The sequence below is a fragment of the Triticum aestivum genome, chromosome 5A (genome assembly GCF_018294505.1).
Source record: "Triticum aestivum cultivar Chinese Spring chromosome 5A, IWGSC CS RefSeq v2.1, whole genome shotgun sequence".
NCBI classification, from domain to species: domain Eukaryota; kingdom Viridiplantae; phylum Streptophyta; class Magnoliopsida; order Poales; family Poaceae; genus Triticum; species Triticum aestivum.
This window is the reverse complement of record NC_057806.1, coordinates 359,052,304-359,064,765: the sequence shown is the minus strand read 5'-3', so window position 1 is coordinate 359,064,765 and position 12,462 is coordinate 359,052,304.

Here is a 12,462-nt window from a genome sequence, read left to right as displayed (position 1 = left end):
TCTATCAGTCATCTCTTCACTTCCTAAGCCGTCAATCTCATTTGTGATGACAGCAAGCCTAGAGTACATTTCAGCGACACCTTCACCATCCTGCATTTTGAACTTGTCAAGTTGACGTTGAAGCACATCCAATTTGGATTCCTTGACGGAGTCGGTACCTTCGTGCATATCAATCAAAGTATCCCAAATTTCCTTGCATTCTCAAGACAGCTGATTTTGTTGAATTCTTCAGGGCACAATCCGTTGAAGAGAATATCACAAGCTTTAGCATTGTATTGCAGCATCTTCAACTCTTCCGCGCTAGCCTCACGGTTCGGTTCTATCCCATCAAAGAATTCACCTTGCAAGCCAATACACACAATAGCCCAAACGGCGGGGTTATGTCCAAGAATATGCATTTTCATCTTATGCTTCCAACTAGCAAAATTAGTACCATCAAAGTTAGGACCTCTACGGTGGTAATTTCCCTCACTAGACGCCATACTCTCCTAGGTTGTGAAACCAAGGCTATGATCATCAAATCTATGGAAATCAAGGCAAATGGAGACCAAAGCTCTGATACCACTTGTAGGATCGAAAGTATGTCTAGAGGGGGGTGATTAGACTACTTGACCAAATAAAAATCTAGCCTTTTCCCAATTTTAAGTCTTGGCAGATTTTAGCAACTTAGCACAAACAAGTAATCAACCTACACATGCAATTCTAAGAGTATAGTAGCGGAATGTAAAACAATTGCATATGAAGGTAAAGGGAGGAGTTTGGAGGAGCAAACGCAATGTAGACACAGAGATTTTTGGTGTGGTTCCGATAGGTGGTGCTATCATACATCCACGTTGATGGAGACTTCAACCCACGAAGGGTAACGGTTGCGCGAGTCCATGAAGGGCTCCACCCACGAAGGGTCCACGAAGAAGCAACCTTGTCTATCCCACCATGGCCATCTGTAACGCCCCGGATATAACTTTCCCAATTTGTACTCCAACTCTTGCCGTTTCCGGCGTTAAGTTATATTTATTTCTCGGGTTCGGGTCTTTGTCTCCATGTGTTGTTATCGTTGTCATGCATCTCATATCATGTCATCATGTGCATTGCATTTGCATACGTGTTCGTCTCATGCATTCGAGCATTTTCCCCGTTGTCCGCTTTGCATTCCGGCGCTCCGTTCTCCTCCGATGGACATTTCTAGCTTTCTTTCGTGTGTGGGGATTAAACATTTCCGAATTGGACCGAGACTTGCCAAGCGGCCTTGGTTTACTACTGGTAGACCGCCTGTCAAGTTTCGTGTCATTTGGACTTCGTTTGATACTCCAACGGTTAACCGAGGGACCGAAAAGGCCTTGTGTGTGTTGCAGCCCAACACCCCTCTAATTTGGCCCAAAACCCACCAAACTCTGCTCCATCATCTAGATCGTTCGATCACGATCGCGTGGCCGAAAACCGCATCTCATTTGGACTCTCCTAGCTCCCTCTATGCCTATATATACACCCCCCATTCTAAATCTCGGATCCTCTCCCCCCTAACCCTAAAAAAATCCGCCTCCGCCGTCGCTGGACGTGTCCGGACAGAGCCGGACAACGTCCGATCCACCCCGCATCCACTCACCAGCCGCCACGTGTCATGCCGGGCTCCTCCCGTCGCCGGCCCGTCCCGGCCCGAAGCCGGCCCTCCGCCGCCTCCCGCGGGCCAGATCCGGCGCCGCCCGGCTCCCTCGTCCGCCGCCCGCGCCCGACCTTCTCTTCCCCGACGCCGGCGCCGGAGCCCACCGCTCCGTCGCCACCTCGACGCGGTCCGGCCGCCCACCGCCCGCGCCTTCTCTCGCCGCCCGGCGACGCCGCCGCCCTCGCCGGCTGCCGCGGCGCCATCGCCACCCCGCCGACGCCACCTCCCCCGGCCGGCCTCATCCTCCTCACTCCGGCAACTCCGGCAACCCGCTGGCGAACAGTAACCCCGGCCAACCTGGGGTTCCGTGCGCCGGATCTCAGATCCAGATCCAAAATATCGGGTTGACTTTTGTCTCTCTAATCCTAATTTTTGTGCTATCTTTGACCTGTGATATCTCCGCATCCGTAGCTCCGATTTGGACATATAGTATATCAAAATGTTCATCTCGATGAGTACGTCATTTCATTACATTGCATCATTTTCATTAGAGCTCATCTTGATGCCCGAAATGCTGTTAGAAGGAGGCTTCGTGAGTTAATTGTCAGATCTGCTAGTTCATCTTAGACTTTTGTCATTTTTGCCATGATTATTGTGTGCATGCTATGCCTGTGAGTCCTTCATATGTTTTGTTAAGCATTTTGTTATCTTTCCAGAGGTGCAACCCATGCATTTTTAGGATGTGTGTGGTGACTTGTGCAAGCTTGCAAAGTGAGGCACCCGGTAAATCTGTTTTCAGGGACTTAGTAGTTTTCACTAAGTCTGGGATTATTTAGTTCATGATGCCATATGTTCAGCTTGTTTCCTAGTGATCCGTGCCTCTTTTGAGGATGATCAGTAAAGGAGTTTTGTTAATCTTGTTATGCTCTATCCATCCATGTCTTGTTTGCAATTATGGAGCACCCTAGCTTGAGTCAATCGAGCTCTACTTTTGCTTCGTTGTGAATCTGGGCAAATCGTCGACTTGTTTGCGATTTTGCCGATGTTATTGTAGTTGATTTGTGCATGCTATGCCATTGTTCTTGCCATGTCTAGCTTGTATTTTGTGCCTTATTAATGGATGTATACTTGCCTTGCCATGACTTGCACCGTAGTGAGTGCATCGAGCTCGTTTACACGCCTTCGTGAGCTATATTTCAGCATGTCTCAGTTTTCACTAAGTCTGAAAACTGATTGTGTTTTAGCTATGTTCGTGTGCCCGTTAGTATATTTTGTGAACCCTTTTGGCCCCAGGTCACTTTGGGTCTTTTGTTAAGCTTGTTGAGTAGCTCCATGCCATGTTCTTACTTGTCTTAATCAGGTCATGTATCATGTTGTTTTGCTGCTCCGAAGAGGGCTTCGTGATCTGAAATTTCAGACAAGTGTTAATTTCACCAAGTCTGAAATCAGTTTTGCATTTGCGTTTTTGCCATGCTTGTTTGAACCTGTTAATGGATGAATTGGCCGTAACTCAGTGCTAGACTTTTGTTAAGCATCTTGTGTGAATCCCTGCCATGTAACTTGTTGTCATGTTTGGGTGTTGTAGCATGTTCATTTCATTGCATTTAGATGCCTACTTGCTGTAAATCGCAGACCGGTGTCATATTTGAAACGCTTGCCATTTCCAAACCGTAACTCCGATTCCGGCGTTCTTTATATCGTTTTCAAGCGATTTCATCTCATCTTTCTAATGGCACCCTTGGAATTCCAAGTTGAGGCCAGGCTCATGCATTTCCTGTCATATCTTGCATTTTGCATTCCGCATCGCATCCCGCATAGCATATCATCTTCGCATCGTGTTGATTGAGTTTGCACGTGGTTGATTGTATCCTTGTTGCTTGTTTGTCTTTTTGGGTAGAGCCGGGAGACGAGTTCGCTAACGAGGAGCCCGTTGAGTTTGCTTTTGAGGATCCAGTCAACTCTGACAGCTTTGCAGGCAAGATGATCATACCCTCGAAATCACTACTATCTTTGCTATGCTAGTTTGCTCGCTCTTTTTCTATGCCAATGCTATGATGCCTACCACTTGCTTGCAAGCCTCCCAATTTCCATGATGAACCTCTAACCCACCATGTCCTAGCAAACCGTTGATTGGCTATGTTACCGCTTTGCTCAGCCCCTCTTATAGCGTTGCTAGTTGCACGTGAAGTTTGGAGGCCGTTCCTTGTTGGAACATCTTTTATTTACTTGTTGGGATATCATTATATTATCTTGCTATCTTAATGCATCTATATACTTGGTAAAGGGTGGAAGGCTCGGCCTCTCGCCTAGTGTTTTGTTCCACTCTTGCCGCCCTAGTTTCCGTCATATCGGTGTTATGTTCCCAGATTTTGCGTTCCTTACGCGGTTGGGTTATAATGGGAACCCCTTGATAGTTCGCCTTGATTAAAGCTTTTCCAGCAATGCCCAACCTTGGTTTTACCATTCGCCTCCTAGCCTCTTTTTCCCTTGGGTTACATGAGCCCAAGGGTCATCTTATTTTAACCCCCCCCCCCCCGGGCCAGTGCTCCTCTGAGTGTTGGTCCAACCGAGTAGACTGCGGGGCCACCTCGGGGCAACTTGAGGGTTGGTTTTACTCGTAGGATGTCTCATCTGAGTGTGCCCTGAGAAAGAGATATGTGCAGCTCCTATCGGGATTTGTCGGCACATTCGGGCGGTGTTGTTGGTCTTGTTTTAACCTGTCGAAGTGTCTTGAATTACCGAGATGCCGAGTCTGATCGGAACGTCTTGGGAGGAGGTTTATTCCTTCATTGACCATGAGAGCTTGTCATGGGCTAAGTTGGGACCCCCCTGCAGGGATTGAACTTTCGAAAGTCGTGCCCGCGGTTATGGGAAGATGGGAATTTGTTAATGTCTGGTTGTAGATAACTTGAACCTTAATTTAATTAAAATGAATCAACTGAGTGTGTTACCGTGATGGCCTCTTCTCGGCGGAGTCCGGGAAGTGGACACGGTGTTGGAGTAATGTTTGCGCAGGTTGTTCCTCTAGTTTTTCACGCTCGCGCTTTGCCTCCTCTTCTCGCTCTCTTTTGCGAATAAGATAGCCACCATATATGCTAGTTGCTTGCTGCAGCCTCACATATATTTTGCCTTACCCTTCCTATAAGCTTGAATAGTCTTGATCGCGAGGGTGCGAGATTGCTGAGTCCCCGTGGCTCACAGTTACTATAACTCCAGATGCAGGTCCAGGTGATTCCGCTCCAGGTGACGAGTACAAGCTCAAGTGGGAGTTTGACGAAGACTCTCAACGATACTACGTTTCCTTTCCCGATGATCAGTAGTGGTGCCCAGTTGGGGGTGATTGGGACCGTGTCGCATGTTGGATTCTCTTTTATTTTGGCACCGTAGTCGGGCCTTGAGTGTATGGTTGATGTAATGTTATTTATGTACTTGATTGACGTGGCGAGTGTAAGCCAACTATGTTATCTCCCCTTTTATTATTACATTACATGGGATGTTTGTGAAGATTGCCTAACTTGCGACATATGCCTTCAATGCGATTATGTCTCTAAGTCGTGCCTCGACACGTGGGAGCTATAGTCGCATCGAGGGTGTTACACCATCGCCCACGGAGGACTTGCCTCATTAGGGTAGATCTTCACGAAGTATGCGATCTCCTTGCCCGTACAAACTCCTTGGTTCAGCTCCACAATCTTGACGGAGGCTCCCAAGTGACACCTAACCAATCTAGGAGACACCACTCTCCAAAAGGTAATAGATGGTGTGTTGATGATGAACTCCTTGCTCTTGTGCTTCAAGTGATAGTCTCCTCAACACTCAACTCTCTATCATAGGATTTGATTTGGTAGAAAGATTATTTGAGTGAAAAGCAACTTGAGTAAGGCTAGAGATCAAGATTTATGTGGTTGGAATGGAATATCTTGACCTCAACACAAGTGTAGGTGGTTCTCTCTCAGAAAAAATATGTTGGAAGTGTAGGCATGCTCTGATGGCTCTCTCTCCGAATGAATAGTGGGTGGAGGGGTATATATAGCCTCCACACAAAATCTAACCATTACACACAAATCAACAAACTCGGTGGGACCGAATCATATAACTCGGTCAGACCGATTTGGTTCATAATGTGACCGTTAGGCATTTTGGTGGGACCGATACGTCAACTCGGGGACCGATTCCATTAGGGTTAGGGCATAAGGTAATCTCGGTGAGACCGATTACACAAACTCGGTGGGACCGATTTTGGTAATAGGCAAACAGAGAGTTGGTCAGGCAAACCCGGTGGGACCGATTCGCTCATCTCAGTTAGACCGAAACGTTACGAAGGGGAAACAGAGAGTTTGCATTGCAATCTCAGTGGGACCGATCGCTCATCTCGGTTGGACCGAAATGTTATGAAGGGAAATAGAGAGTTTGCAATCCCATCTCGGTGAGACCGAGATCCTATCGGTGAGATCGAAGTGACTAGGGTTTCTGGCAGTAGTTATGTCAAGTGAACTCGATGGCGTAGGACAGAAGATTTCGGTGGGGCCGAGTTTGACTTTCGGTTTGGGACATATGTGGATATGAGAAAGTGATTGAGGGTTTTTGGAGCATATCACTAAGCATTTTGAGAAAGTAACTCATTAAGAAACACCTCACCACCTTTTAATAGTATTGGCTTTTCCTATGGACTCAATGTGATCTTGGATCACTAAAAGTAATATGTAGAGTCTTGTGCTTTGAGCTTGAGCCAATCTTTTGTCCCTAGCATTTTGAGGGGTCCACTTTCTAATCCATGCCATGCCAATCATTGAGCTTTTCCTGAAATATTTATCTTCAAATAGCATTAGCTCAATGAGCTATATGTTGTTAGGAAATACCAAAACCACCCAGGGATAGTTGCACTTTCAATCTCCCCCTTTTTGGTAATTGATGACAACATATTGATCAAAGCTTCGACAAATGATTATAATATTGAAAAACATCGTCGCTTTGAGAAGTATGTGATAAGCAAGAGCTCCCCCTAAATTTGTGCATTATTTAAAATTTGCTTTTGAATGCAAACGCACAATCGATTAGGATCATGGGTTACTCTTCCATGTCACATACGTCTTGGTGGAGCGCTCAAAATGATAGAAATTAGAAGCATGCACTCATCACCAAGCAAGTGAATGATCATATATGGAATGTAAAGGATAGCATCATTCAACCAAACATTAATGTAGCATATGATCAACCACATGATCACATAAGTATCTCACAAGGACATAAGGACATAAAGTATCTCACACAAGCACACAAAAAGTTCAACCAAAAGCAAGAGAGATAAAAAGCACACACACTCTCTCGAAGCCTATGATCTATACATATTTCTCCCCCTTTGGCAACAAGTTACCAAAAAGTTTGAAAATGCATAGGCTATACGTCTCTCAGGCTTGGTCTTCGGGAGGAGGTGTAGATAGAACTCCAAGGACGAAGGCTTCCGATGACATAGTTGGAGCTGATGGAGTGGGTGCTGGAGGTGGCGCTGGAGCTGTAGCTGCTGGTGTTGATACTGAAGCTCTGGCATCTGAGACTAGCACTGCAGCAAACCTTGGACCTCATGGCACATGCTGAAAAACATCAGTGGTTGCTTTTCCTTTCCTCCCCACTGCTTCCTCCTGAAGCTGCTCAACTGTAGTCTAAATCTCAGTCACCTTCATATCAAGATCATAGAATTTTGTTTCCACAATCCTCTCAGGCTCTCCTGATTCTGAGTCAGGGTGTACAAGCCCTTCTCAATCCTCAGTGTAGCTTGAATCATATGGCCTAACTGATCTTGCTTGCTCTTTAGGAAGACTCAAGATGCCTCTTCAACACTTGGCATCTGGGTTGCTTTCTCAGTCTTTTCCTTGGCTCTCTTCTCCTAGACTTGAGCTGATGATAGTTCCTCCTAATTCATCACAACAGTGTTGTCTTCAAATTCAGGACGTAAGGGTAGATGCTCCTTGTCCAGCAAATAAATTCATGTGCCCGTCTTAGAATTGATGAGCTCCTGAATATGTGGAGAATACCCATAACTACTCTTTTGATCAGCAGCAGTCCTCTTGATCGTTTCGATAATCAAACTCATAACTTTGAACTTCTGGAGAACATCAAAAATTTGCAGCATGTTGATCGAGTGTCCTCGGATCATCTTGTGATCTCCTGACTTGGGTAGCAATATGAAAGTGCAATTATCCCTGGGTGGTTTTGGTAATTCGTAACAACATATAGCTCATTGAGCTAACATTATCCCAAGATTAATATTTCAGGAAAAGCTCAATGAATGGCATGGCATGTATGAGGAAAGTGGATCCCTCAAAATTCTAAGGACAAAAAGTTTGGCTCAAGCTTCAAGATCAAGACTCTACATTTTATATTTTAGTGATCCAAGATCACATTGAGTCTATAGGAAAAGCCAATACTATCAAGGAGGGATGAGGTGTTGCTTAATGGCTTGCTTGCTCAAAATGCTTAGTGATATGCTCCAAAACCCTCAACTACCTTCCCACATCCACATATGACCTAAACCAAAAGTCAAACTCGGCCCCACCGATTCTTTCTATCCGGCGCCACCGAGTTTCAAATGTCATAGCCACTGCCACAAACCTAGGCAAATCGGTCTCACCGATAGGGATCTCGGTCCCACCGAGATGGGATTGTAATATCTCTATTTCCCTTCGTAATGTTTCGATCTTACCGAGATGAGCGATCGGTCCCACCGAGATTGCAATGTAAACTCTCTGTTTCCCTTTTGTAACATTTCGGTCCCACTGAGATGAGCAAATCGGTCCCATCGAGTTTACCTGACCAACTCTCTCGTTAGCTTATTACCAAAATCGGTCCCACCGAGTTTGTGTAATCGGTCACACCGAGTTTACGTTATGCCCTAACCCTAACCATATCGGTCCTACCGAGTTGCATCTCAGTCCCACCAAAAATCCTAACGGTCACTAGGTTTGCTGAATTGGTCCGACCGAGTTTAACCATTCGGTCCCACCGAGTTTGGCAAATTGTGTGTAATGGTTAGATTCTGTGTGGAGGCTATATATACCCCTCCACCCACTCTTCATTTGTGGAGAGAGCCATCAGAACATACCTACACTTCCAATACACATTTTCTGAGAGAGAACCACCTACACTTGTGTTGAGGTCAAGATATTCCATTCCAACCATATGAATCTTGATCTCTAGCCTTCCCCAAGTTGCTTTCCACTCAAATCTTCTTTCCACCAAATCCAAATCCTGTGAGAGAGAGTTGAGTGTTGGGGAGACTATCATTTGAAGCACAAGAGCAAGGAGTTCATCATTAACACACCATTTGTTACTTCTTGGAGAGTGGTGTCTCCTAGATTGGCTAGGTGTCACTTGGGAGCCTCCGATAAGATTGTGGAGTTGAACCAAGGAGTTTGTAAGGGCAAGGAGATCGCCTAGTTCGTGAAGATCTACCGCTAGTGAGGCAAGTCCTTCATGGGCGATGGCCATGATGGAATAGACAAGGTTGCTTCTTCGTGGAGCCTTCGTGGGTGGAGCCCTCCGTGGACTCGCGCAACCGTTACCCTCCGTGGGTTGAAGTCTCCATCAACGTGGATGTACGATAGCACCACATATCGGAACCACGACAAAAACATCCGTGTCTCCAATTGCGTTTGAATCCTCCAAACCCTTCCCTTTACATTCTTGCAAGTTGCATGCTTTACTTTCCGCTGCTCATATACTCTTTTGCATGCTTGCTTGAATTGTGTGGAGATTGCTTGACTTGTGCTAAGATAGCTAAAATCTTCCAAGAACTAAAATTGGGAAAAGGCTAGATTTTTATTTGGTCAAGTAGTCTAATCACCCCCCCCTCTAGACATACTTTCGATCCTACAAGTGGTATCAGAGCTTTGGTCTCCATTTGCTTTGATTTCCATAGCTTTTGGTGGTCATAGCCTTGGTTTCGCAACCTAGGAGAGTACGGCGTCTAGCGAGGGAAATTATCACCGTAGAGGTCCTTACTTTGATGGTACTAATTTTGCTAGCTGGAAGCATAAGATGAAAATGCATATTCTTGGACATAACCCCGCCGTTTGGGCTATTGTGTGTGTTGGCTTGCAAGGTGAATTATTTGATGGGAGAGAACCGAATCGTGAAGCTATCGCGGATGAGTTGAAGATGCTACAATACAATGCTCAAGCTTGTGATATCCTCTTCAACAGATTGTGCCCCGAAGAATTCATCAAAATCAACCGTCTAGAGAATGCAAAGGAAATTTGGGATACTTTGATTGACATGCATGAAGGTACCGACTCCGTCAAGGAATCCAAGTTGGATGTGCTTCAAAGTCAACTTGACAAGTTCAAAATGAAGGATGGTGAAGGTGTCGCTGAAATGTACTCTAGGCTTGCTCTTATCACAAATGAGATTGTCGGCTTAGGGAGTGAAGAGATGACCGATAGATTCATCATCAAGAAGATCCTAAGAGCCTTGGATGGAAAATATGATACCGTGTGCACATTGATCCAAATGATGCCCAATTACAAAGATCTCAAGCCAATGGAAGTCATCGGAAGAATTGTTGCTCATGAGATGTCACTCAAGGATAAAGAGGAACTTCACAACAAATCAAGTGGTGCTTACAAAGCCTCATGTGAAGCCCCCACATCATCGAGTGAGAAACAAATCTTCAATGAAGAATTGAGCTTAATGGTGAAGAACTTCAACAAGTTCTACAAGAGTAGAAGCAAAGAGAGAAGCTCCAAGTCAAGGTCCTACAATGACAAAACATCTTCTAGTCGAGAGCGAAACTGCTACAATTGTGGAAGGCCCGGACACTATTCCAATGAGTGTACGCCCCCTACAAAGAAGAGAAGATTCTCCCAAAGAAGAAGTAGAAGAGAAGAATCACCATCTAGAGAAAGAAGGAGTAGAGATGATCGTTATGAACGAAGACCCTCACGGAGAAGCAAGGATTCAGAAAGAAAGGACAAGTCATCAAGGAGCTACACAAAACAAAGACATCAAGCTCACGTTGGTGAATGGGTATCCGGCTCCGACTCCGACAACCACTCCGAGAGAAGCTATCACTCCGACTCCGAATATACTCAAGATGAAGGTGTTGCCGGTCTAGCACTTGTGACAACCAACTCCTACGACATATTTGACTCACCAAATGAAGGAGTTGGAACGTGCTTCATGGCTAAAGGCCCAAAGGTATCACACCCCGAGTATTTTGATTTCAATAGTGATGAAGATGACTTGTTAGGTGATGATGATTTACTTGTTGACAACTCTAGTGATGAATACTATGATGAAAAGTCAATTAATCATGCTAATCAAGATAAAACGAATGACAATGATAAGGAGAAGATTGAGTCTCTAACTAAAGAACTAAACACTCTTAAGTTAGCTCATGAAACTATCTTAGGAGATCATCGAGAACTTTTAAGGACTCATTAGAAATTACGCTTTGAAAAGCTCAACCTTGAGCAAGAGCATGAGTTCTTAAAAGCAATCAATGATGATCTTCACAAGAAAAGGTCTTCTTACATTGCCAAGCGTTTACTCTTATCCACTTACATGCCTCAAGTCAAGTCTAGTAACAAGAACAAGAAAGATTCTTCCTCTAGTAGTAACAATAATCATGCTAAATCCAATATTGTTGCTTCTAGTAGTTCTCTTGATTCCACTAATGATTCTCTTAGCCAAGTTACACTTGAGCAAGAAAATAGCTTATTGAAGGGAATTATAGAGAAAGGTGTTTACAAGAGCCTTGCCGGAAGTAAGCAATTCGAGGAAATTGTACGCAAGCAAGGAAGGCACTGGAAGAATCAAGGTGTTGGTTTTGAACGAAAGTTCAATGCCAATGGAGTTGAGTGGGAAGAAGATCAATACCCCAAGACTAAGTTTGTTCCTCAACAAGAGGAGTACGATCCTACTTCTCTCAAAGGGACACAAGCTCAAGATGATCTTCCACCACAAGACCACAAGCAAAAAAGGCAAGGACAAGCTTCAAGAGGAAATTGATGCATTTGAAGAAGCTCCTAAGGCCTTGGTCAAGTGGGTTCCCAAGACTACTTCAAGTTCCACTTCATCAAGTACAACTACAACACCGAGGATTCCCATCAAGATGGTGTGGATCCCGAAGAAGAAGAACTAGAGAGTTCTTGAGGGTGACTCCGCCAACATACTTCACTCTTATCATCTTGGCAAGAACAAGTGCAGTCAACTTCCACATCTTGCACTAGTTCAAGGAGTCACAAACCCTCTTGTTGGTAAGACAAGGGACAAGGTAACCTAAAAGCTTCCATAGACATCATCTTGTGTGTGCATCACTCTATGTCTATGGATATCCTTGTTTGTTCCTTGTGGGACTAACCCGTGTAGGTATTGAAAGTGCAACTCACTCCAATGGATAGCTCCAAATGATCTACATCAACATTGAGCATCCACATCTTCAACATCTACATGAAGTCATCATCGATAAAACCCAAGGTTAGTTCATCCCTCTTAGGGGGGATCTCACATCTAGGGGGAGCTTTACTCTAAGAATTGAGGTAAAGCAACTCTAATGGTGTCAACACAACAATGCTTTATGTAAAAGTGGTAACCCCACTTGTGCTTAAATGATGAGTATGACCTATGATCAAATGTTCTCATTTGACTCCTAAGTCAATATACTCATATATAGATGACCTAGTCATCGCAAATTGTTTGATTGATGCTAGAATTGGTTGTGCATGTTTTGCCACATATTTCAATTGCCATTTTATTGTGTGAGCATGTTGATTGCATATTTTACTCATTCGAGGACATCCACTTGTTGTTTTGATTGATTGGTTTTCTTTTGCCAAGTGGATGGACAAGAATGCCTAAGAACCCTC